Source organism: Stegostoma tigrinum, chromosome 15 (genome assembly GCF_030684315.1).
Source record: "Stegostoma tigrinum isolate sSteTig4 chromosome 15, sSteTig4.hap1, whole genome shotgun sequence".
Taxonomy (NCBI): domain Eukaryota; kingdom Metazoa; phylum Chordata; class Chondrichthyes; order Orectolobiformes; family Stegostomatidae; genus Stegostoma; species Stegostoma tigrinum.
The window spans coordinates 43677750-43701972 of NC_081368.1; the positions used below are offsets into that span (position 1 = coordinate 43677750).

The window sequence follows — 24223 nt, forward strand, 5'->3', positions numbered from 1 at the left end:
GCCAGCGCATTGCAACCAGATACCATCAGCTCCTTTATTAAGAAGTGGAGAGAAATATTTTGTCAGCCTCCTGCTACTACTTGAAACTTGCTAATCGCCAAATGGAATCCCAGGGAAATCCTGACAGAATCTGTAAAGTACTGCAGGTTTTGCCTGTTTTCTGGCTTTCCCTGCATCTTTTGAGTCAAGTAGCTAGGTGGCATGGATATAGGCTGCTGAGTGATATACTCCATGATTAATCGCAGCTTGGTCCTGCTACTGACCGGGGCCTCACTAAGTCTTGTTATCTGTATGGATGGACATTTCAGGGTTGCAAAAGCAATTATGAATTAAAGAAAAATGATGTTCAACCCCAGTGTTATAGTACTGTCCAGATAATTCCTCAGTTTGATGGCTCGAGGTACAACAGAGTAACTAAATTTAAAGTAGTTGTTGTGACATTCTGGAGGAGTATTTATCCAGACACTGCACGAGAGAGCTCTGCTGCAGATGCCCTGGAGGTGTCAATTGCTCAAAAGTGGACTGTACTTCGGTGAATTTGTCAAATATGTAACAAGTTTGCAATGTGAGATATATATCCTGCGGCATGCTCGAATGTTCACAGGAGACTCAATGATTTATCAGTTCAACAATCTGTCAGTTTGACTCACTTAGTGAGACTCATACCTTTGAGTTCCAGCACAAAATTTGTCTTTTAACAACAGTGCTGAAATAGTATTGCATTATCAAGTGCTGTCACTTTGATAAGCAACTGAGTCCTCTTCCCTGATCTGTGGATACAAAAAAATCTCATGTTACTATTCAATGAAAACAAAATTCTTTGTATCTTGGTTGCTCTTCCTTCAGTCCACATGTCCATTGACAAATTAGAAGTCAATCCTTTCAACTGTTGTTTAAGGAATGTTGGCATATACAAATTAGTGGTGTTTCCCTATGTACAAATGACAACATTTCGAAGTATTGTAATGACATTTGCAATTATCTAACCTAAAGCATAATCCATGAATCTAGAAAATTATGACTAAAGCGCATGCAGCTTTCTTGCCTCTGGGCAGAAAGAGACTTTAAAAGAGCACCTTATGTAAATAATAATGTTGCTACTTCTCAGAAGCACAGTAACCCACATTCAAATCTCTTGAGATTTACTGCTCTGGAGCACCCAGTTTAGACCTTTCAACCAACACAGCTTGTGCACTTTTTACAATGCTCCCTTCAAAGTGGATATTTACATTTGTCATCAATACATAACTACTGGAAAACCTCTGCATATGACCAAATCCCATCTCACACACGTGTGTCCGCAGAACTGGATTTCCCTTACACGCATTGGAGTTTAGAATTGGACGTCCGTGGTACATATGGAAAATGGTACACATAGAGGGAATGTTAAATTGAATCCCTCCTGAGAAAACTGCAGGTTCAGACTATCACGTTGTTGCCATAAACTAGGAATACAGGAATTTCGGGAAATTATCCTTTTGAATGTACATGTGTGAAAACTGAACCCTGACTGCACATAGACGTTTTAGAAATTAGTCAATCATACATCAAGAATAGGAATCAAAATCAATTCTTCGGTGTTTTTCTTCATGATTTTCTGCTTACAACTATCTCATGTCACTAAGAGTGAGAACTATTTTATTTTTCAGTAAGCAATCAGTTTCAGTCTGGTTCTAGCTATGAGCTTCCTTACGACCTTACAATATTTATGAATATCTGCTCAGACTGTTGTACTTGTTTAATGTGCTGAAAGTGACAGAGCCTTGGAATATCTATGCATGATCTGCTGAATATTGTAACTGTATCCCATGAGTCATTCTCAGCAAAATATTGTGGGAATGTGGAGAAATTTGTAGAATTCTGCATAAAACTGCAAGCCCTACAAGAATCTTATTTGCATAAGACAGACATTTGCTGAGAGATACACATAACCACACGGACCAAGATAAATTATGCGTTATAATTGTGGCTATTGTGGCCAATGAAAACTCATAGTCTTGAAAGATAAACTGGGTTAGGATATATTTTTCTCATGGTGGGGTTCCACTACCTCAACCAAATGGTTTGTGAAGAGAGAAAACAGAATATATTACACTGCTTAATCACAACCTTCTTCCAGTCATTTAGTATTACAGTTTCAATATTACTGAAAAAAATAGTTGAAATGTAATAATATAATATATACAAATAATAATGATGAAATAATCACGTTCTCACAGAAACTTAGTGCCTTCACCATTTCCACTAGTTTCTGCCACAGAAACGCTGCCAGAAAAAATAAAAACAATGATACTATAGTTAAATTATTCTGTTCCACAGTGCCATGTTATAAAGCACAAATCTGTCAAAAGGTATAATAACATTGTAAAATTGATACAGCATGCCTTATAATGCAAAAGACAAAATAATCTAGACAAATAATTGACACATCTCTCCTCTCTAGTCTTTAATATCTTTCTTTAATTGTAAAATTTCATATCATTGTTTTCTGATCAGCTTTCCCCGTAATTAATAAATAATAAACCCAGTAATCATATCATTCTGCTTCATACATATAATTTCGGTTGTTGTATGGTAAATTTTGTTTTGTAAAAGCAGCCCTTTGGCACAAGCAGTATCCTACACAGAGTAATGAGATAATTAAACAGTTAAAGAATATTTTTGGTGATCCTAAAAATAGAAAATGCTGAAAATATTCATCAGTTCTGGCATCAGATGTAAAGAAAGAAACAGTGGTACTGATTTAGAATAAATGGCAGTTGTAGGGCTGCTCAGACTGGTGATTTTTTGATCTACGAATCAACTGGATGATACAGTATTGGAAGCCAATCACGTCACCATGCAGCACTTTAAAATAATAACAAAATAAGCTATATGCCTCCTTTTTTCCCCAAAACCCTGCAATATGTTCGACTTTTCAAATACTTATTTAGTTTATTGAGGTATTTAATGCTGAACATGCTTCTATCACTTTCTCAAGCAAAGCATCCCAGAATGTAATGACTTGCTCACAAAATATTTTCCTTATGTTTTCTCTGACTCTTTTGACATAACCATAAATCTGTTTCTTCTGGTTGTCAATCTTCCTGCCATTGGAAACAATGGCTCCTTCATTAATCTATTCAAAGCTTTTCAAGACTTTGAACATCTCTTTCAAATCTGCACTTAGCTTTCTCCTACTCATGGAAAGCCAACCCAGTTTCACTCGCCTCTCTGCATAATTGAAGTCATTCATCTCTAGTACCATTCTTCTATATATCTTCTGCACCCTCTCTAAAGCTATGATGAAACCTTTCCTCAAATATAATGCTCAGAATTAGTGAAAATATACCAGCTGGAGTTTAAACATTGTTTAATATAAGAGCACAATAGCTTACTTTCTTTTGTGCTCTGTTTCCATTTATAAATCAAGGATTAGATAAGTATTTGAGAAGCAATCTTCTCAAGGTGTCTTGACACCTTCAAGTATGTGTGTGCATACACTAAGTCTATCAATCAGTGAGAGATAGTAAGAACTGCAGATGCTGGAGTCAGAGATAACACAGTGGGGAGCTGGAGAAACACAGCTGGCCAGGCAGCATCAAAGGAGAGGAAAGTTAATGTTTCGAGTCGGGACCCTTCTTCAGAAAACCCAACCTGAAACGTAACTTTCCTGCTCTTCTGATGCTGACTGGTCTGCTGTGTTCTTCCAGCTCCACACTGTGTTATATCTGTCTAGCAATGCGTCTCTTTTAAACTTTTATCATTTTGTTCAAGTTGCCTCTCCTCATTCCTCCCACCAAACTAATTCTCTTCAAACATCTCAGAATTAAGTTTCAATTCTTACATGTCAGCCCATTTAAACTGCCTACACTCTCCTGAAGTCTGTTATTGGCCTCCTCACTGTTCACTATATTTTCAGGTTTTATGACATCTGAAAACCTTGAAATTATATGCAAAATCTTTTGCTGCATCCAGGAGTGTGAGATAAGGTCAGGAATGGAGGGTTGAGGGCAGAACTTCATTTTGCAGGACTTCACAACAAGCTTCCTGACAGTGAGATGAAACTTCAGCATTATGTTCTGGGATGTTTGACAGCAAGCTTTGAGAAGCCATTTGAACTCAGTTTTTGTTATGTATGCTCATTAAGTTACAATCTCATCAGAATTAAGTGTTCCTTCCAACAAATATAATTATCAGATAAGAAATACATGACTTCAGATTGGGCTTGACTCCATATTGGACATAATGGATACTTACTTCCACAGCATTCATTTGGAGGGCTTCCTGATTCCCAGTGACGACATGGCAGCTCTTCACCTCCTTCAGCTAGACACCATAAAATCATGAATCTTGCTATCTGCCAAATTTTGCCATTCTTCTTCCTTTCCCAATTCAAGTGAGTTGTCAAGTGACTACACATCTACTTCAACCACAGTGGTCCACACTTCTGAAGATGTGAAGCCTGACCTTAAGCCGCACCAACAGGTTTTTAACTTAGCCTTTCAAAAGTTTGCATTCCTGGCTCAGGTACGCAGCCACTCAAAGCTCACTGGGTGCAGACTGCACATTGCTATCATTTAAATTGACAGGCAATACAAAGTTTGAACACTGCCTACATTGGAAGCAATGGGTGTAGGGTTATCCTGTACTGTGACTTCTGGTCCTGTCCAAATTCACGGCCATATAGTATAAGCACAAAGCAGAGATAACACAACTGATGCTGGTGGCAATGTAACTTTATGTCTGTAGTAGGAGAATATTCCACTGAACAGATAGAGAACAGCACAGAATACTCGAGGTTTGTATGTAAACTTGCTTGGGCCAAGTGTACTTCAAGAGTGGCAGAGAAGTGTACAAGAAACGTTTGTTTTATGTATCACTGCACTTCTTTGGTCTAGGTTTGAAAAGAGGGGTTTAAAATTAAGTGGCACGGAGAGACCTGCCTGACAGGAATGCCCTCAATACATGTTACATAACGAAATCATTCAGGCAGGAAGCTTCACCTGGATTGTACATTGATGTAAACACAATTGTACGACGATGTACGCAACACATTATGAACAGCAATGTCAAACATGATAAGCAGGATATGCCCAAGGCTGTTCTACCAAGGATCATTTATTACAAGTGACAGTAACGTACTCCTTGGTTTAAAATTATGACCAGCATTGACTTATGTCGCTCTCAAAGAGTAACACAACTAAAGAGGCTTGCAATCTGATCATAAATGTCATTCCTCATCTTTCACCAATATTCATAGCTCTGTGAAAGATATATCAGGAAATATGAGTTGACCCAGACAGCAAACTTTATCTGATCTGCAAATATGTATTAGCTTGACTTTCTCACTGTTGATTTAAAGCTCTTTCTTTTTCCAACTAGCTCTTTCACAGAATATTAGAAGTACTGGTGTTGAAGGAGGACATTCAGTCTTTTTTGTTCTTTCATTCAGTTTTTCATTCGCTTTTCAAAATAGTACCTTCTTCTTAACTTTGATCCTGACAAGATTGTAAAGCAAGTAACTGGGTGGCACAACTTTTGCCGAAGAAGGGTCTAGGCCCGAAACGTCAGCCTTCTTGCTCCTCTGATGCTGCTTGGCCTGCTGTGTTCATCCAGCTCTACACCTTGTTATCACAACTCGTTCTCACGCCCAGTAAAAACCTATCATATTAATATCATTAAACATGGGCTATGTTCAGCACAGAATTTTCTGGAACTGCAATCTCTTTTAAAAATGAACAGTAAAAGGCTGCTACGGTGGCTACTGAGTGACAGGTTACTGACATGGAGATAGAGAGCAAGAAGTTACAGGCTAGTTCGCTTAGCATCTGTCATCAGAAAAGTTCTAGAAACGTTAATTATTGAAGGAGTTGTAGCAAGGCAGTCATATAAACTTAAGACAATCAGGCAGAATCAGCATGGGTTCGTGGAAGGGTGATTATGTTTAATCAATCTATTGGAGTTCTTTGAGGACTTAATTAATGCCATGCACAGAGCAGAATTAATAAATGTACTATGTACACACTGTACTATGATCTCCAGAAGGCATTTGATAAAATATCATGTCAAAGACGGAAAATAAAGGACAATGATGGAAGGGTGGCATATTGGCAATGATTAAGATTGGCTTCCTAATAACAAGCAGTAAATAGGTATAAATATATCTTCCTCAGATTAGTCAAATGTAATAATATGTTTGCCAGTGACTTGCCCCTGTACCTCAACTGTTTACAATTTATATAAATGCCTTCGATGAAGGGACAGAAGGTATGCTGATGACACAAAGATAAGTAGGAAAATATTTTGTGAAGATGACATAAGAAGGCTATGAAAAGATATAGATAGGTTAATTGATTAGGAAAAGATGTGGTAAATGTGAGAAAATGTAAAAATTTCCATTTTGGCTGGAAAGTTAAAAAATAAATATTTCATCTAATTGGTGAGTGATCACGGAACTCAGATGCAGAGGAAGCTGTGTTCAGGTTAGGAATTGCAAAAGGTTTGCATGAGGCACATAAAATAATTTGGATAGCTAACAGAATGATATCACTAATCATAAGAGAAAAAGAATACAAAAATAAGGATGTTATGCCTCAGTTACGTTGGACATTAATGAGACTACATCAAGAATATTGGACATAATAATGGTCACCTCAGTCAAGGAAGAATGTAAATGTGTTAGAAGCAGTTCAAAGATGTCTTTCTAGACTAATACCTAAAATGGGCAAATTGTCTTATGAGAAAAGGTTAGACAAGCTATGCCTGTATTCTCCTTTTATGGGAGAATCTAGAACTAGGAATCAGACTTAAAAATCAGGGATTGCCAATTTAAAAAATAGATTAGGTAAAAACAAGTCTTGGGCAATCTCTTCCTATTAAAAGCAGTGTCCCTGAATATTTTTGTAGTAGATGGATGTAGATTCTTATAAAACAAGAGAGTGAAGGGTTATAGGAATAAATGAGAATGTGGGTTTGGCCTTACAATCAGATCAGCCATTACTTTCATGACTGGGACATTCAGCTTGAGGGGCTGAATGGTCTTTTCCTACTCCTTCTTTATACATCCTTTCATATATTTCCAGCTGGAAGAACAGAATCCTATCTTACATCAACTCAACACAAATAGTGCAGTGGGAGATTTCTTCACTGTCAACTGTGTGATGAGAGGTGTGTGACTTATATATGTATTAATATTATTTATAGAGATTGGATTCTAAGATAGTGATGTATGGGTGGGCTACTTTTGTGAAGAGAATTTCTTTTATGAAAGAGGAAAGTAATAAAACTAGGCCACACAGTCCTTCTGGAACAATGACCTAATCCAATGTGTTTTGAACACTTAAGGCATCTAGGATTGTTCATGGAAGATCGTTTTTACTGTGCACAGCAGCCATTGACCTAGTCTGCTCAGGGCACATGTTTGACACTTCCTTGCACAAAATATATCATCATTTTCCTACACAGCCACTGTTTAACCACCAGGCCACACAGCTTACCTGTCCTGAGCCACATCCCATCTTATTGGCCACTTTACAGCCCTACTTCTGTGTTCCCAATGCCCACTGCAGGGCAGCATCTTATTGTTTCCAACGGGAAACCAACACTTGCAGGAAAGCATTCAAACAACACCAACTGTTATCTTTTATTTACAGTCAATAAAAACAAACAGAAACTAAACAAACAAAGATAATGGGAACTGCAGATGCTGGAGAATTCCAAGATAATAAAATGTGAGGCTGGATGAACACAGCAGGCCAAGCAGCATCTCTGGAGCACAAAAGCTGACGTTTCGGGCCTAGACCCTTCATCAGAGAGGGGGATGGGGAGAGGGAGCTGGAATAAATAGGGAGAGAGGGGGAGGCGGACCGAAGATGGAGAGTAAAGAAGATAGGTGGAGAGAGTATAGGTGGGGAGGTAGGGAGGGGATAGGTCAGTCCAGGGAAGACGGACAGGTCAAGGAGGTGGGATGAGGTTAGTAGGTAGCTGGGGGTGCGGCTTGGTGTGGGAGGAAGGGATGGGTGAGAGGAAGAACCGGTTAGGGAGGCAGAGACAGGTTGGACTGGTTTTGGGATGCAGTGGGTGGGGGGGGAAGAGCTGGGCTGGTTGTGTGGTGCAGTGGGGGGAGGGGACGAACTGGGCTGGTTTAGGGATGCAGTAGGGGAAGGGGAGATTTTGAAACTGGTGAAGTCCACATTGATACCATATGGCTGCAGGGTTCCCAGGCGGAATAGGAGTTGCTGTTCCTGCAACCTTCGGGTGGCATCATTGTGGCAGTGCAGGAGGCCCATGATGGACATGTCATCGAGAGACTGGGAGGGGGAGTGGAAATGGTTTGCGACTGGGACGTGCAGTTGTTTGTTGCGAACTGAGCGGAGGTGTTCTGCAAAGCGGTCTCCAAGCCTCCGCTATCCAGGCCCCAAGATGACATTCCACATTAAGCAGAGGTTCACCTGCACATCTGCCAACGTGGTATACTGTATCCATTGTACTCGGTGCGGCTTCCTCTACATTGGGGAAACCAAGCGGAGGCTTGGAGACCGCTTTGCAGAACACCTCCGCTCAGTTCGCAACAAACAACTGCACCTCCCAGTCGCAAACCATTTCCACTCCCCCTCCCATTCTCTAGATGACATGTCCATCATGGGCCTCCTGCACTGCCACAATGATGCCACCCGAAGGTTGCAGGAACAGCAACTCATATTCCGCCTGGGAACCCTGCAGCCATATGGTATCAATGTGGACTTCACCAGTTTCAAAATCTCCCCTTCCCCTACTGCATCCCTAAACCAGCCTAGTTCGTCCCCTCCCCCCACTGCACCACACAACCAGCCCAGCTCTTCCCCCCCACCCACTGCATCCCAAAACCAGTCCAACCTGTCTCTGCCTCCCTAACCGGTTCTTCCTCTCACCCATCCCTTCCTCCCACACCAAGCCGCACCCCCAGCTACCTACTAACCTCATCCATCCTCCTTGACCTGTCCGTCTTCCCTGGACTGACCTATCCCCTCCCTACCTCCCCACCTATACTCTCTCCACCTATCTTCTTTACTCTCCTTCTTCGGTCCGCCTCCCCCTCTCTCCCTATTTATTCCAGCTCCCTCTCCCCATCCCCCTCTCTGATGAAGGGTCTAGGCCCGAAACGTCAGCTTTTGTGCTCCTGAGATGCTGCTTGGCCTGCTGTGTTCATCCAGCCTCACTAAACAAACAAAGGTTGCATTTCACCTCCAGAATAAAAAAAATTACTTGCATTTTGTTTTATATTCAATAATTATTCATGATACTGACCTGTCATCTACTGGAAGCAGTTGTCAACTAAGTCCTGTCTGACTTGTAGCACCCAATGCAGCTGAGCTTGGTCATGCATAAAATGAGCTCCCTCCTCAGTGGCTTCATGCTCTTACTCAGAAGACTAATCCTACTCTCCCAGCTCCTCATGATCCACCACATCCCCTTTGTGCTTGCTCCAATTGTTCGGACCACAATACACTATGATGATGTGATACACCCCATCTGGAATATATGGAAGGGCTCCCTTATACTGGTCCAAGCAGTGGAACCACATCTTCACCAAACCTATCATCAGCTCTATCATGACCCTGGTCAAAGCATAAACAACATTGCATTTTCAATCGTCCTCAGGAAAGGGGTTCCACAGTGCTGGCAACTATGTTTTCAGTGAGCAGTCCGCATCAGCCAGTAACCAGTTTTATAAGGCACCTGGACCCTCAATCTCAAGAAGAACATAAAAATGCTCCAAGATATAGCAGTCATGGCAGGTGCCAGGTATTAGGCCTGTACCTCCAAGAAGGGGTTATTTTCCCTGGAGCATCAAATGCTGAGCAGTAACATTATAGAGTTTTATAAATCACAAGGGACATGGATGGAGTGTATAGTCAATGTTTTTTCGCCAGGGTAGGGGTGTCCAAAACTAGACGGCATAGGCTTAAGGTGAGATGAGAAAGATTTAACAGGGACCTAAGGGGCAACTTTTTTACGCAGAGCACGGTACTTGTATGCAATGAGCTGCCAGAGGAAGTGGTGGAGGCTGGTACAATTACAACATTTAAAAGGCATCTGGATGGGTATATGAATAGGAAGCGTTTAGAGGGAATTAGGTCAAATGCTGGCAAATGGGACAAGCTTAATTTAGAATGTCTGGTTGACATGGACAAGTTGGACTGAAGGACTGTTTTTGTACTGTCCACCTCCATGACTCAAAGTGTTAACAATGATCATAGATTACCTGCAAATTATAAAAATGGAACCCTTCCTATTGATGAACTCTGTGATATGGCCATCCCAATGCAATGTGTGTGCCCTGATGGTGTTGTGCAACTGGGGGACACCAGTGATACCAAAATGAATGCGTGTGGCCTTGAACAGATGGTATCTGTCACTCGCCTGGTGCATTTGTAGATGATTGAGATATCCCACACTGGTCACCAGTCACTCCCTGAAGAAGCTAGTTGTAAAGAAGTTCAGCACAGATATCACCTTCATAACCACCAGGAGAGAATGGCTTCCTTTAGGTCACAGGTCACAGGACCCAATCCAGCAGCTGGCACTATTCAGTCATGGCTGTATTGAGCCTGTGTTGAGATTGTGCTTAGAACATAGAACATAGAACATTACAGCACAGTACAGGCCCTTCGGTCCTCGATGTTGTGCCGACCTGTCATACCAATCTCAAGCCCATCTAACCTACACTATTCCATGTACGTCCATATGCTTATCCAATGATGACTTAAATGTACCTAAAGTTGGCGAATCTACTACCGTTGCAGGCAAAGCGTTCCATTCCCTTACTACTCTCTGAGTAAAGAAACTACCTCTGACATCTGTCCTATATTTTTCACCCCTCAATTTAAAGCTATATATTTAGAGCTTCCTCCTCATCAAGAAATGGTTCTGACAAGAAAAGACTCCTGCACTCCCAATGCATCCTGAGGGTCTCTGCAGTTGCAACTTCTTCCAATTCTACAGGCTAACAAAGTGTGAAGCTGGATGAACACAGCAGGCCAAGCAGCATCTCAGGAGCACAAAAGCTGACGTTTCGGGCCTAGACCCTTCATCAGAGAGCTAGTCCCGAAACGTCAGCTTTTGTGCTCCTGAGATGCTGCTTGGCCTGCTGTGTTCATCCAGCTTCACACTTTGTTATCTTGGATTCTCCAGCATCTGCAGTTCCTATTATCTCTGATCACAACTCTATAGGCTGTTCACTTTCTGTGGCAGCTTGCTGCTGCTCCCCTGGATCTTCCATCACATTGCAGTTCCTCGATCTTCTTATGGCCTCTTAGCAAGGCTATCAGTGTGAGGAGCAACCCAACTGCGGCTCGATCCATCATTCTTGCTGACAGTGATCTGTGTTGGGAACAGAAAGAACAATACATGTGCACAGCTCTGAGTCTGTGCTGGCATACTCTGTGGTTGATGGCTGCAGTTACCGTGGCTCATTGAGATTGGCACTTACTTGGTATGGGGGAACCACTAGCCAAATGACAAACATATTGCAGTATAGTGGGAGTACTCCATGCCATCTGAACCCTTCCTTTTTAACCATTTAAACAAACCACTATTTAAATGAGCCACAACATATTGCAGCAACCCAGAACTATGCAAAGCAGAACAGGAACACTTACACGGAGTCTTCAAAAGAAGTGGACGCCCAAAATGCACAATCTGCCATTACCTCTAAGACAGGCCACAACAGGAAGACGCAATACAACCAGACTCACTAATCGCCCTCCCATACATCAAGGACATATTAGAAATGGCTACAAGACTCAGACCCCTAGCTATCAGGGTAGCCCACAAACCAACAACCACCCTGAGACAGCTACTGACACATGTAAAGGATCCCATATCCAAAACTGGAAAAACTGGGGTTATATATAAAATACCATGCAAGGGCTGTGAGAAACACTACATGGGTCAAACCAGAAAAAAATTGACAATACGGATATGGGTCAAACCAGAAAAAAATTGACAATACGGATACGCAAACACCAACTAGCTACCAAGAGACACAACCAGTTCTCACTTGTCTCACTACACATGGACATCGAGGGACACAAATTTGACTGGGCCAACACACCAATAATCGCACAAGGCAAACAGAGACATGCCAGGGAATTCCTGGAGGCCAAGTACTCCCATCGGAACTCCATCAACAAACACACTGAATTAGACCCTGTGTACAAACCACTGAGAAACAAAACCAGAAGTAATGTCAATCACCCCAGCAAACAAAGGCATATGAATAACAAGCAGGACAGAACATTGACACTTCACCGGAGGTGCACTGAAGATGATACCTAGCAGGATGATGAAACCTTTACAACCAAACCCACTGACTCGGCTAGATAGTGTGCAACTAAACCCTTCTTATCCAAGCCCCACATCAACCATGAAAGTTATCATTGCATACAATAGCATATATTGAAATAATTAATTTGATATATTTAATTTGATTTAAGGCTTATTGTCTCATGTCCTCAAGTACAGAAGTAAAGGACTACAGTGAAAATAATACAATTGCTACGCAGGATGCCATCTTAGGTACGATACTTAGTTATAGTACTTGCAGTGCATGTGGAGAAGGATTCAGTTCTGTGCCCTACAGCACCTTTGTATTGAACTGTGTTGGTTGAAGTCCATATCCACCTCTTTTAAAGTCAGTTGTGATAACTTTTGCTTCATTGAGATGAATTAGTGTAATTTGCAACAGCCAATAACATGGTGGACATCACTTGTGATTAGTGCTTGTGCCCCTCTGTATGCATTTCATGTGCACAGTGATATGATCACAAATCATATGAGGCATCGGTCTACAAGTGTATGATTAATGCACTGGCTCCTCCAGTGGCGTCCTATTGACCAGAAGCAAAGCTTGCTCTTTTGCCCCTTAGACTGGTATGGTCTCTGCTCACCCTGAGCATTATCAATTCTAACACTTGGAAAATGATGGTGAGGAATGCAGGAACACAGTTCATTGTGGTCACTGCATAACAGCTTTAGCTGACAACCATCCATGTCCTTCCAGGTTCTAACAGCTATCCCCAGTTTACCTTGGCTTCCCCGTTACTATCTTTGAGCCCTCTTCAACCAAGCCTCCATGTGACCCCCCTCAGTGTTGAACACCCTTTCTAACCCAGCCCTCAATATATGGATCCACAGTCCTAGCTGCTCTCCAGTCTGTTGATTACTGACCAAACAGCTCTACTTGCAGCTCCCCAAAAGATTACACGATATCCCTCCCTTCTTGCAATGGCCTTGTAGGACTGACAATGGCTCACTCCCCACACTGTCGTCAGATGAAGCTCCTAACTGTGATTGCCCCAAGCAGACCACTGACAATCACCAAGCCCTGGATTATGAGTGGAATCTGGTCTTTGCTGACTGTACCAGGACCTCCTGACTGACATTATCCCACTTGACCCAGCTGAGGACAGGTTTTCCAAAATGGCCATTCAGTTGAATAAACATGCGGTATGTTTGCTGCACAGGCAGCTGGCATATTCTTTTGGCATTAGACTGAACTCTTACTGAAAGATATAGCAAGTGAGCAGCCCTCAGATGAAGCCTGTTTCAATCCTTCAGCTAAGTACCTCTCCCTTGATATTGGGAACTGCAGGTGCTGGAGAATCCAAGATAACAAAGTGTGAAGCTGGATGAACACAGCAGGCCAAGCAGCATCTCAGGAGCACAAAAGCCAACGTTTCGGGCCTAGACCCTTCATCAGAGAGGATGATGAAGGGTCTGATGAAGGGTCTAGGGCCGAAACGTCAGCTTTTGTGCTCCTGAGATTCTGCTTGGCCTGCTGTGTTCATCCAGCTTCACACTTTGTTATCTATCTCTCCCTTGAGGTGTCTACACAGCAGCATTCCAAAGCTAGTTGTCGATGCACCTGGAAATGCAGCTTTAAAATGCAGAAATATCTATAAATGGATTGGAGAAATGCCATCAGAGTCCTTCAAGGTTGACAGGTGAAGTACAGCTGAATGTGAATTTGAGCAGCTGACCTGTGGACATGGAGGGGGCGTGAGTCTGCTACCATGGAGTGTGCCGAGAAATGTTGATGCATGGTGCCCAAGGTACAGGAGCAAGTGGCAAGTTGGAGTCACCAGGTACCCATTTAGACAGCTGTGTCAAGAATTCTTGGCATCTACTTTTCTCACTGTGGGTGGTAGGATATTAATGAGGGTGATCAAAAACTGTTAGCCTCTGTAACTAGGCATCTCTCTGCTGCCTTACATCTTGTCTTGATGCCTGGAACTATGTTGAAAAATGTAGCTAGTTACTCCCAATATCCAGAAAGGCCTTGCTGGACTTTCCCAAGTGCTTTCTTGCCATGTTGTTCAAAATCTGGTAAGATTTCACCCTTAAAGTTTTGAGTAATGCATGTGAAAAGATGTAAAACTCGTAGGGAAGGAGCTAAGGATCAGAGCTTAGGAAATCTGTTGATTTGTTGGTCCTATAGTTGACTGCAAGTTTGAAGCTTCTTAAGTCCTGTAATTCATGGAAATAATACCCCATTGTGCTCCTCAATCAGATGTTGGCAGTCCAGCCTTAAAACATGGAGACATGATCATAGTACAGGTTAGGCAAATGTGGACCATCACACTTTATTCACATTTAGCCCTACCTCACTGCCAATAGCTATGATTAAAAAATCGCCCTTAACAGTAGTAAAGCATTTAAACTAGTGGACACTGTTTCATTTATCAGCATATGATATCTTCTAGTTACCAAACACTAGTGGCTTGTGGTTGGGTTTGTTTGTGGGTACTGATGCTGGTTTCGATGCTGAGTCTAAGAGTATAGATCACTCCAGAATCTGATCAGTCTTAAATAACAAGGCATAATTTATTGGATGATAGCAAAAGGCACAATTAATATTAACTAGTTAGAATAATTATAATAATCAAGAGCAAAGTATATCATTGTGCCTCCGTCAGGACCACATGTAAGATGAAATATTTCTCCATCCAAAGATTGTGTAATATTATCAGGTTATGTGGAGATAATACAACTTCACCATTAACTCTTTCTGAAACTAATGCAACCAACACCAAACTTGGCGGCGTAATGGATAGCAAAGAAGGTTATCTTAGAGCATAAGGGGATCTTGATCAAATGGGTTGGTGGTCCATTGAGTGGCAGATGGAGTTTAATATAGATAAGTGTGGGGTATTGGATTTTGGAAAGGCAAATCAGGACAGGACTTATACACTTAATGGTAGGATCCTGGGAAGCGTTGCTGAACAAAGAGACCTTGGGGTGCAGGTTCATAGTTCCTTGAAAGTGGAGTCACAAGTAGACAAGGTAGTGAGGAAGACCTTTTAATACACCTGCCTTTATTAGTCAGTGCATTAAATATAGGAGTTGGGGTGTCATGTTGTGGTTGTCTAGGGCAATGGTTAGGTCAGTTTTGGTCTCCCTCTTATCAGAAAGATGTTGTTAAACTTGAAAGGGTTCAGAAAAGATTTACAAGGATGTTGCCAGGGTTGGAGTGCCTGAGCTCGAGAGAGTATAGAAGGCAGAGGGGTGACCTTATAAAGGCTTATATAATCATGAGGGGCATGTATAGGTTAAACAGTCAAGGTCTTTTTCCAAGGGTATTGGAGTCAAAAACTAGAGGGCATGTGTTTAAGGTAAGCGGAGGAAGAATTAAAAGGGACCTCTGGGAAACTTTTTTATGCAGAGGGTGGTGCGCGCATGGAATGAGCTGCCAGAAGAAGCGGTGGAGCCTGGCACAACTACATTTAAAAGGCATCTGGATGGGTACACAAACAGAAAGTGTTTAGAGGGATAAGTGCCAAATGCTAGCAAATGGGACAAGGTTAATTTAGGATATTGTCAGTATGGGTGAGTTGGATCGAAAGGTCTGTTTCTGCTGTACAACTCTATGACTCTGTAATAGATACAAGTCAGCAGAGGAATATGTTACAGCCACAATCAGAATTGATTTAAGGAAAAGAAATAATTTAAATACTAGTTCCTTGCTTTGACCTGTTGTCTGAGGGTTTGTTTCTACTGAAACTTTCCTGCTCCCACTCATCTCTCCTCAAGTTCCATATAATGTTCTTATTTTTAAGGCTCCTTTCTAGTCAAATGTGTACACCAACAATTAAATCAAACCATATTCACAAAATTTAAATGATTTTGTATAACTGAAGTGTCAACACAATGCTAATTGATCATTTCATTCTTGCAGCATGCCTATTCTGGCAATAACAGGTGAGCTGTGATTCACAAAAGTTATGGAAAATGGAAGTTTCTGCTGTTTAAAATCAAGCAATAATTCCACTGCAAATTGAAGTAACTGATCATTGTCCAATTAATGCATCTTTCTGTATCTGCTGGGCCTGAGAATTTCACAATTTCAGTTGGGTGAATATATACCACCTGAAGATTGATGTGTTATAGTTACAAATGGCAGAACATGTGAGAAAATCTTGAGACAGGCATTTTCAGACAGGTATGTGCAAAAGGACGCTAGGGTGAATTGAAAAAAATGCAGCAATCAACAGACAAGTCATTAGCCTTCCTTAAACATCCTCACATGGCTTTGTGATTCAAGCATTCTATCTTTTATTGCTGCATGAATCCTGTATTCCCAATGAAGAGAATATATCAATCCAGAATTGCATAATGATTTATTTGAAGCTAAGCTAAAGCACATCAGCGTTATTCTGGAAGTGCCTATTCATCACCAGATCTACCTATCCAACATTAATGCACAGCATATTACCAACATGAGGAATTTGCTAGTCTCTTGAGTGATGTTTTAATGACAAAAGAATCAACTAATGATGAAGAGAATACTTTCTCTTGCTATACATTTGAGTGCCACTGATATGTCACATCTTGGAAAACTTTCAAAAGATGACTATTAATCTATCAAAAGTGCCAACCCTTCTAAATGATCTAGCTTTGAAATAATATTTTAAAGATAAATGTCTTAAATGCATTGCATTTTCCAGACGGAATCAGTAATCCAAGAAAATTTCATATTTCCCATTCCTGTCATAAACAATCCTTCACTCCATTGCAAAACCCAGAAAAACTCAGACACTTTTAACAAGATTAAATGCATTTTTATATAATCGTGCTGGTTTCACTAGACAGTGCTCAGTTACTTCAATGTACAGTAGAATTATGGGAGAGAGAGATAATGGGAACTGCAGATGCTGGAGAATTCCAAGATAATAAAATGTGAGGCTGGATGAACACAGCAGGCCAAGCAGCATCTCAGGAGCACAAAAGCTGACGTTTCGGGCCTAGACCCTTCATCAGAGAGGGGGATGGGGAGAGGGAACTGGAATAAATAGGGAGAGAGGGGGAGGCGGACCGAAGATGGAGAGTGAAGAAGATAGGTGGAGAGAGTGTAGGTGGGGAGGTAGGGAGGGGATAGGTCAGTCCAGGGAAGACGGACAGGTCAAGGAGGTGGGATGAGGTTAGTAGGTAGCTGGGGGATTAGAATTAACAGTAGAATTATTGCTTGATTGTAAACAATAGTAACTTCCACTTTGTATATATTTTGTGAATTGCAACTTGCCTGTCATTGTCATGTGTGAATGAAATTAATTGTTGCAAGAATGAACTGATCTATTAGCACTTTATTGACACTATAGTTATACAAAATCGAAGAATAAATAAATTTTGTGAATGTGATTTGACCAAATTGCTGGTGTGCACATTTGACTAGAAAGGAGCCTGAAAAAAATCAAGTGAGAACATTACATGGAACTTACACAACATAGAACAGTACAGGCCCTTCGGCCCACCATATTGTGCCGAACTATTATGCTACTCTAAGATCAAACAACCCTGCATACCCTACATTTTACTATCATCCATGTGCCTATCCAAGAGTCACTTAAATGTCCCTAATGTATCTAACTCCACTACTACCGCCGGCAGCGCATTCCACCCACCCACCACTCTCTGTGTAAAGAAAGAGCTTCAGGAGAGATGAGTGGGACCAGGGAAGTTTCAGTAGAAACAGACCCTCAGACAACAGGTTAAAGCAAGGAACCAGCACTGAAATTAATTTTTCTCCTAAATCAATCAGAAGAGTCTCTTGTTGTGCTTTGCATTTTCATTTGGTACAACATTTAAGTAGGTGCCTGGCGGAAACAGATGCAATCAAAATATCATCAGTAATCCATAGGGCAGTTTAAATCTGTAATAGTGGGTAATGGCAAGAGAACTGCACACTTACCAATGGCTATTGCTTCATGATGATCTCTGGTATAGAGGGATTGTCTTATGAGCAAATGTTAAACAGGTTGGGATTTTATTAACCGGAGTTCAGAAGAATGAGAAGTGATCTCATTGAAACTTATAATATTCTTAAGGACCTTGACAAGTAAATGCTGAGAGTATGTTTGCCTCATGGGATAATCAAGGATCAGTGGGCATTGTCTCAGAATACAGAGGCATCATTTTAAGACTGAAATGAGGAAGAATTTCTTCTCTCAGAGTTGTGATTCTTTGGAACTCCTTGTCACAGACCACTGTGAGGGCAGAACCCTTGTGTATATTTAAGGACAAGGTAGAAAGATTCCAAATCAGTCAGGGAACCAAGGGTTACATGGAAAGGGCAGAAGAGTGGATGATGAATGGGTCTGCCATGACCCTATTGAATGATGTAGAAGGCTAAAGGGGCTGAAGGGCCTACCCTTTTTCTATTTCTCATGGTTTTCTGGTCTCATAAAGGAGATAAAATAATTTTTAAAAAATTCTCGAGCACCATTTCCAATAACCTGAAAAGAGGAGTAAGTCATGGATCACGAGAAAGAAACTCTGAATGATTATGTCACATTTGTGAAAGATGAAGTGAAATACGAACAATATTTGTTTTGTATGTTTGTATTTGTTTTTATTCCTTTACCAACTTTTGTATTATGAAGCACCAATGATACCGAGTGCATAATTTTCTTGTCACTGTTTTTCTTTCGTACAATTACAGCTATAAATTTCCTGATGTATTGTGTTCCAGTGGAGCAACGATGCTTCTTTCATATATGTCAGGTAGATGCACAGTCAATGTTCCAAAAGGCATTGTGAAACCACAGGGTGATGTGTTTCACATGAGTACTACGCCCTGCGATGGATACAAATGTTTCTCTGTTTATTTGCTATAATGTTAAAATAAAAGGTAGGTTGAAAATTGGAAATGGTAAGAACTGCAGATGCTGGAGTCACAGAGGTAATACAGTGTGGAGCCGAGGGAACGCAGCAGGCCAGGCAGCATCAGAGGAGCAGGAATGTTGACATTTTGGGTATGAAGAAGGGTCCCAACCCAAAATGTCAACTTTTCTGCCACTCCTGGGTTCAAAATTGACAGTGTTCACTCTTTGCCAATCTTGGAGAACAGAGGACAAATATGCAAATCTGCAAGAAATCAAGAGTTGGATTGGATTGGATTGGCTGGAGATCAGACAAAGATATTAACGTACACACCTGACAGATGGGCGTATAATTTCTATGGCACCCAACAAATGTAGAAGATTGCTGAACTCCAAAACTCTTATTTTCAATAAGTGCTAAACCATTAGACAATCTCAGTAAATTGTGATTTGGGATTAGCATCAGTGTCAAAGGATGAGAAACTAACGTTCTGACAGTTAATTCAATCTGTGAAGATAGTTAGTATTATTCAGTAACAATGTGTCTTTGTCAAGGGAAAAATGGTTTCATGATCACATAATCTAAGTTGACATGTCAGTGCAGTAGTCAGCAAATTTAACATCATGTTAAGAGTCATGGTTACGGAAGATTGCAAAATAAGATTCTAATCTGCCTGTTCCAACAGATTTAAAAGATTGCATGACAGTATTTGAAAAATAGCAGTGACTCATCCTATTGCTAGGACTCTTTAACATACATTGCCAAGAACAGAGTAACTGGTCATTCATTTGGTGCTTTGGGATGTTGCTATGTCCAAATTGTTGCCTGAGTTTGTTCACAAAGCAACAGCTATTGCAATCCAGAAACAATTCTTCAGGTTTTTGTATGTCCTGAGGACGTAATAAAATGTTCAATTTTATGAACAATTTAGCTTTGTTTCCTCTATATATTTCATATAACTACAAATCTTTTAAAATAAGAAGCGTAACAATAACATTGATGTATTACAATGTGAGTACATCAGCTGAGTTACTTTTACTTTTGTGCTATCCATTACTGAGTTTACAGCTGTGACTATCACCAAAAGAAACATATTGGTTATTTCTCAAAGGAGGATAGCAAATGTGGTTCCCCTGTTCAACAAGGGGAGTAGAGACAACCCTGGTAATTATAGACCAGTGAGCCTTACCTCAGTTGTTGGTAAAGTGTTGGGAAAGGTTATAAGGGATAGGATTTATAATCATTGAGAAAAGAATAAATTGATTAGGGATAGTCAGCACGGTTTTGTGAAGGGAAAGTCGTGCCTTACAAACCTTATTGAGTTCTTTGAGAAGGTCACCAAACAGGTAGATGAGAGTAAACCGGTTGATGTGGTGTATATGGATTTCAGCAAGGCACTCGATAAGGTTCCCCACAGTAGGCTATTGTACAAAATGCAGAGGAATGGAATTGTAGGAGACATAGCAGTTTGGATCGGAAATTGGCTTGCTGAAAGAAGACAGAGGGTGGTAGTTGATGGGAAATGTTCATCCTGGAGCCCAGCTACTAGTGGTGTACCGCAAGGGTCGGTGTTGGGTCCACTGCTGTTTGGCATTTTTATAAACGACCTGGATGAGGGCGTAGAAGGATGGGTTAGTAAATTTGCAGACGACACTAAGGTCGGTGGAGTTGTGGATAGTGACGAAGGATGCTGTAGGTTGCAGAGAGACATAAATAAGCTGCAGAGCTGGGCTGAGAGGTGGCAAATGGAGTTTAATGCAGACAAGTGTGAGGTAATGCACTTTGGTAGGAGTAACCAGAAGGCAAAGTACAGGGCTAATGGTAAGATTCTTAGTAGTGTAGATGAGCAGAGATATCTCGGTGTCCGTGTACACAGTTCCTTGAAAGTTGCCACCCAGGTTGACAGGGCTGTTAAGAAGGCATACAGTGTTTTAGCTTTTATTAATAGAGGGATCGAGTTCCAGAACCAAGAGGTTATGGTGAAGCTGTACAAAACTCTGGTGCGGCCGCACTTGGAGTATTGTGTACAGTTCTGGTCACCGCATTATAAAGGAGGATGTGGAAGCTTTCGAAAGGGTGCAGAGGAGATTTACTAGGATGTTGCCTGGTATGGAGGGAAGGTCTTACGAGGAAAGGCTGAGGGACTTGAGGCTGTTTTCATTAGAGAGAAGAAGGTTGAGAGGTGACTTAATTGAAACATAGCATAATCAGAGGGTGCGATAGGGTGGATAGGGAGAGCCTTTTTCGTAGGATGGTGACAGCGAGCATGAGGGGGCATAGTTTTAAATTGAGGGGTGAAAGGTATAGGACAGATGTCAGAGGTAGTTTCTTTACTCAGAGAGTAGTAAGGGAATGGAACGCTTTGCCTGCAATGGTAGTAGATTCGCCAACTTTAGGTACATCTAAGTCATCATTGGATAAGCATATGGACGTACATGGAATAGTGTAGGTTAGATGGGCTTGAGATCGGTATGATAGGTCGGCACAACATTGAGGGCCGAAGGGCCTGTACTGTGTTGTAATGTTCTATGAACAGGCTCAAGCTTGTGGGGATCATGCCTTTTTATCCTCTTTGCTCCAATTTAAAACATGACTCCAAGACCCATACAAATCAGACGGTGGCACATCTGAGCACTTAATTTAGTGGGACCAATCATAAGTGTCATGACAGGACTTTCTAATTTGATCTGTGATTGCACAAATTAATTAATATCATAATTTATTCAGGACAGGCTAAGAATTCCTGTGCTTTGGACCCACCATTCAAGGCACGTTTGGAGCACGACAGCCAGAATGTATGACATCAGTTGCTGCAATTCCCGGAGAGACTGATAAACATTTTTCCAAGAAAGGGATCCCTGTGACTCCAATAGAAATAAAACAGATGGATGAGATTTCGCATTTAAAAACTTTTATCATAATAGTCAGACAAAAATCAGCATAATTCAAACATTAAGTAACCAGCAAAATAATATTTCAATCAAAGGTAAAGTTAATCTTTAATAGTGCTCACAGATAAGCCTCATACATTTATACCCATTTGCACCACTTTCTACACAAATATGGTACCATGTGAAATCTGACAGTGATTCGAACTCGGCCTCCAATACATAGGATATCTCACTTCCTATTCAATGGATATGACCCTCTAGTCACTTTCAGTGATAGTGGTATTTCACCAGAAGTTCCTAGCCACTGTGAGTTAACAGCTGCAGAATTTCCCCAGCTATGCTGACAACAGTCTTGTGGCAAATAATGCCCAGAGACTTGCTTTGGAGTAACCTCACTAAATGATATATTTGACTTTGGTAAAGCTGAAACTGCAGCAGCGATGATTTTGCCCAATCCATTATCTTCATTCTCCCTAGCTATTTTAAGGTCTGTCTTTTCCAACTGCACAACACATACAGTAACAGTGACTGCTCCAGTCTCAGTAGTGTTCCTGCCTTCCCCTACCTAAGACAGGATATATTTTTCATAGTGTGAGGGCAGCTTCACTGGGTTAATATAAGGCTGGCGAGCATGTTCTACGCTCCAGAGACTGGACCTATACTCACCAGGGTATAGAAGGATGACATGGGATTTTATTGAGATGTATAAAATTCTAACAAGGCTGGACAGACTGGATAAAAAAAGAACTGTGGATGTTGGAAATCTGAAACAAAATGAGAAATTGCTGGACAAACTCAGCAGGTCTGAAGCATCTGAGGAGAGAAAGCAGAATCCATGTTTTAGATCCAGGGACCTGCTGAGTTCCTCCAGCAATTCATGTTTTCTTGTTTTTGAACAGATTGGATGGAGGGAAGATGTTTTTCCTGGCTTGGTATTCCAGAACCAGGGAACAAAAATTCAGGATATAAGGGTAGTCCATTTAGAACTGAAATGAGGAAAGATTTTGTCACTCAAACGGCAGTGAACCCGTGAATTTCTCAACCACAGAAGGCTGTAGAGCCCAAGTTACTGTATATGTTTAAGAAATAGATTGATCATTTATTTAGCTATTAAAGGCATCAAGGGGTATGGTGAGAAAGCGGGAACATGGCATTGAGGTACATGATCAGCCACGATCGTATTGAATGGTGGAGTTCAACATGTCGAATGACCAATTCTTGCTCCTAGTTTCTATGTTCCTAGGTTTTAATTGCACAGATGCTAAATCAAAATAAATATGCAAGTGGCAAATTCCACATTGTCACCAATCTTAGGGTGAAAAGGTTCCTTCTGAATTCCCTTTTAGATTTCTTAGTGACTATCTTATATTGGTAGCCTGTAGTAATGCTCTTCCCCACAAGACAAATTTAGCTCTATTACTGGGTACATTTCAGTTCATCTCACTTGGAGAAGAGAGGTGAAATAAAATATTACAATTCACTGTTGATCTTGGACTTCGCACAGGCAAACATTTTCCACACTTGTTTATTATTCAGGATGTCTCTTTGGAAACTAAATGCATGGGGAAGGAATATTTTCTAATCAACCTGTTCAAGAATTTCATTAAACATCTCTGGAGGATATGGGGTTTGAACTCAGAACTTCTGGCCCAGAGGTAGGGACACTATCACTGCATCATAAGAAGGGAGCTAAGGTCACTTTTCAATCCAAATCTTCTCTCATTTCTCCTGTAGATATTTTCCAATCAACCCTTTCAGACTTGTTACATGTCTGGAGAAGTTGGAACGAGAACTCAGATATTCTGGCCCAGAGGTAGGGACACTATCATTACACCACAAGGATGTCAATGTTTGTGTGGACAGCATTACAATCCAGCCAATTAGAGTCACAGAGTCATAGAGATGTACAGCAATGGAAACAGACCCTTCGGTCCAACTCATCCATGTCAACCAGATATCCTAAACTAATCTAATCTCATCTGCCAGCGTTTGGCCCAATTCCTACTAAACCCTTCCTATTCATATACTTATCCAGATGACTTTTAAATGCTGTAGTCATACCAGCCTTCATCACTTCCTCTGGCAGTTCACTCCACGCACCACCCTGTTTTGTGGAAAAGTTGCTCCTTAGATCTCTGTTAAATCTTTCCCCTCTCACCCTAAACTTGTGCCCTCTAGTTTGGGACTCCCCTACTCTGGGAAAAAGACAATGT

General features: G+C 41.1%; 1 long non-coding RNA gene across 1 annotated transcript; it reads right to left on the reverse strand.

The window, feature by feature from the left end:
- Positions 1-18914: 18914 nt before the first annotated feature.
- On the reverse strand, positions 18915-21969 carry LOC132210561 (uncharacterized). Its single transcript, XR_009446695.1, has 3 exons — positions 21880-21969; positions 20433-20726; positions 18915-19093 (listed from the first exon to the last, which is right to left on the reverse strand). It is a non-coding gene; the product is annotated as an uncharacterized LOC132210561 (long non-coding RNA).
- Positions 21970-24223: the final 2254 nt, after the last annotated feature.